A 3,986-nucleotide genomic window follows, 5' to 3' on the forward strand; every position below is an offset into this window, starting at 1 on the left:
ATAAACAAATATACTATTTAGATTAAATATTTCCACACACCCCTTAAGCTAAATATTCTTTTATTCAAAAGTATTGTCTTTTGAAGAACAATTTGGCATTGTTAGACCAATCTTTCGGCAACAAGCGATATGCTTTGTTTGAGGTACTGCCTTTGTTAGCAAATAGGCTCACATACGTGTTGTAGGCGCATACGTCAAATTTAGCTTCTTCTCTTCCATTAAATCTCATAGGAAGTGATGCTTGAAAGAGACATGTCGAATGTTATCACTTCTCTTCGGATTGTAACCTAGCTTTATACATGATTGATTATCATAATGAACAAGTTAAGCTCTGTAAGTATAGAATGAATCTATATTCCTTATTTAGCAGTAAGTGTGGCAATTACATATTCGGCTTTGATTCAAGATAATGCAACCGTTGTTTGCTTCCTAGATCTCTATGCTATAGCAAATCTAGCAAGACCATATATGAAGCCACTTGTTGACTTACGACCATCAATATCTCCCCCCCAATCGGAGTCCGTCCATCCACATAATTGTGATGGATTGGTCCATGCTTTCAGGTTCATGTTGATGGACTCTAATTACGATCTAGAGTACTAAGTTAACACCATATCTTTTGTTCATTTTAAGCAATGTAGTAGTCGTTTTAATGCTTGCGAATGTTTCGGTCCATTTGGGAGCAAATGACGAATCACAGCTTGGTTATAATGGAACTCGATGATGATTCCATTCGAATTTGCTTGACTTATTGAGAGGAGGTTCTTGGTGATGTCAAGCACGTGGTACATATCATCGATAGTGAAATGTCTTCCTCTGGGGAGATGAAATGTAAGTTGGCCTTTACATAATTCTTGCTTTACCCCATTATTTCCAAATCTAACAGTTATTGGATTTTGTAGGGGTGTGTACCTTTGAAGCCAATCTTATCGATGTGTGAGATAATTCATTGCTCCGGTGTCAAGATCCCATTCGTCATCCTTCTTTGTTGGTATATCCGAGAGAAGTGCTCCAACCACAAAAGCTTGCATCAAGTCGTTGTCGCCTACTTCTTCATATTCGTCATTTTCTTCCATCGATGCGGCATAAACCTGTTGGAGACAATGTCGTCAATGCGGAAGATCTAGAAGCATTCGATTCTTCTGAATACCTGCGTATGACTGTTTCTATGTCGTTGCACAGAGAGAGAGTGAGAGAGAGAGAGAGAGACACAAAAGAGTTCTTTATTCATAAACAAGAATACAACAAGCCCAACCTCACAAAGAGGTTACAAGGTCACTATATATAGGGACCGACTTAGGGCAACTGCCCTTTATGCTAATTACATAAATGGCCAGAACGGGATAGTGTGAATACGTCCATTATACACTTGTATTCGACACTCCCCCGTAATGGGCGTATACATGGGTTATCTAAGATTACAGGTATAGACTTAGGTTCTCGGACATATCAGCTTTGTTCGAGTCGGCAGGGTCCGAAGGCAGAAGACCGAACTGGCCGGGTCGGAACAGTTGAAGCCGATCATTAAGGAACTGATGTCGGTTGTCGGGAACCATCCTGCTCTGTGTCCGGCTCTAACCGGACTGGTTTGTCGTTACGCCCATCTGATGCCGAAGAGACCGAAAGCGGTCTGCCGAAAGACACTTGGTCATTCCATCTGCGACATTGTTGGTTGTGGATATTTTCTCTAGACCGATTTTCCCTGAAATGACGCAGTCCCGAACGAAGTGATATCGAACGTCGATATGTTTGGAGGCGTTGTGGTGAACCGGATTTTTCGACAAGGCAACAGCACCTTGACTGTCGCTGTAGACAACTGGAGCCGAGTCATGGTCGACTTGTCGAAACGTGTGCGCCAGCCGACCGAGCCACAAAGCTTCTTTTGCTGCGTCGGACGCAGCTACATATTCTGCTTCGGTCGTTGAGGTCGTTGTGCACTCCTGAAGTTTCGACTTCCACGAGATTGCTCCATTGCCGAATTTGAAGCAGTATCCGGTTGTTGATTTCCGACTGTCTATACAGCCGGCGAAGTCCGAGTCAGTGTAACCGACTACGCCTGAGGTTCGGTTCGGACCGAAAAGAATGCCGTGGTCTTTTGTGTCAGCTAGATATCTAAACACATGCTTGACTGCGTTCCAATGCGATCGGCCAGGGTTGTGCATAAATCTGCTAACGACTCCTACGGCATGAGAAATATCAGGCCGTGTCGCGACCATCAGGTACATAAGGGAGCCGACTGCCGGTGCATACGGTACCGACTTCATATATTCCCCCTCCGGACCGGATGTCGGGCAGTCTCGCTGAGAGAGCCGAAGATTCATGGGGAGCGGGGTTGAAGCAGATTTGGCTGATTGCATGTTGAAGCGTTCCAAGACACGTCCGATATAGTCGGTCTGAGACAAAAAAAGATGTCGTTTATCGCGATGCCGACTAATCTTCATGCCAAGTATGTGTCGTGCCGGACCGAGGTCCTTCATGGCAAACTTCAACCGCAGTTGCCGAATGAGATCGGCAAGTTCGCCCGCGTGGCGTCCAGAAAGTAGCATGTCGTCCACGTAGATGATGAGGAAGATGGGTGATCCATCTTGAGCTGTGTTGGTGAAAAGACAATGGTCCTCATCGCTTTTTGAGAAGCCGATCGATTGGATGAAGTCGTCGAACTTCTTGTACCATTGTCGCGGTGCCTGTTTGAGGCCGTATAGACTCTTCCTGAGTCGGCAGACTAGATGTTCTTGGCCAGTTGCCACGAAGCCTTTTGGCTGCTCCATATAAATTTCCTCGTCAAGATCACCATGGAGGAATGCTGTTTTGACATCTAGCTGAATCAGCTCCAAGTTGTCGGCTGCCACTACGCCGAGTAGGAAACGAAGGGTTGTCATTTTCACCACTGGTGAAAAAATCTCGTCGAAGTCGACGCCGTATTCTTGTCGGAAGCCCTTCGCAACTAGTCTGGCCTTGTACTTTGGGGTGGTCGAATCAGACGTCTCTTTTAGTCGATAGACCCATTTGCAAGGAAGAGCACGTCGGTTCCTAGGTAATTCGACCAGATCCCAAGTCTTGTTTGCCCGAATGGAGTGCATTTCCGACTCCATCGCCAGATGCCAGGTGGCTGAATCGACAGATGTCGATGCTTCCTCGTAAGACGTCGGTTCGCCGGCGTCGGTGAAGAAAATTCCAGGAGAATACCTCTCCGGAGGTTGCGACAGTCTCTCGGATCGTCGGGGTATGACTGGACTGGTCGCATCGGGTATCGAGGTCGAATGGTCCGAAAGCGAATCATTCGGCTGTGCCGAGTCGGAGTTGTCCGAGTCGGGAGTGTAAGGTTCAGCTACCCGTGAAGCTGACCGTGTGTTAAGAGCAGGGCCTTCTTGAAGGGTCGGCACATCGGAAAATGTTACCCTTCGGACTTCAATCGGTTTTTCGACTGATGGATTCATAGCCGACTCGTTGAACACAACGTCCGAACTTCGAACGATTTGTCTGCGTTCGGGGTCCCAGAGTCGGTATCCCATTTCGCCGTCTGATCCATATCCAAGGAAAATGCATTTCCTGGACCGAGGTGCAAGTTTTCGGCGATCATCTTTCGGAATAAGGGCGTACGCCTCGCATCCGAAGATCCTCAGCTTGTCGTAATTCGGCTTACTGCCGATCCATAGTTCCTGAGGAATTTGAAGTCCTAGAGGTCTACTTGGCGACATATTGATTATGTGTACTGCCGTGAGTAGAGCCTCTGCCCAGAAGCCATCCGACAGTCCGGAGTGTTGGAGCATGGAAACTATCCTTTCTTGGATTGTCCTATTCATTCGTTCTGCAATCCCGTTTTGCTCCGGACTGTGTGGTGCCGTAAATTCACGTCGGATGCCGCGTTGTCGGCAGAATTTGACGAATTCTTCGGATTTGAACTCTCCCCCATTGTCTGTCCGAAAGCATTTCAGTTTTCGGTCGGTTTGATTTTCTACCATAGCGAGCCAGTCTGAGAAGATCGA

The sequence above is a fragment of the Azolla caroliniana genome, unplaced genomic scaffold (genome assembly GCF_043228905.1).
Source record: "Azolla caroliniana isolate FFs.n. ecotype wild unplaced genomic scaffold, voAzoCaro1.0.p SCAF_6, whole genome shotgun sequence".
NCBI lineage: Eukaryota > Viridiplantae > Streptophyta > Polypodiopsida > Salviniales > Salviniaceae > Azolla > Azolla caroliniana.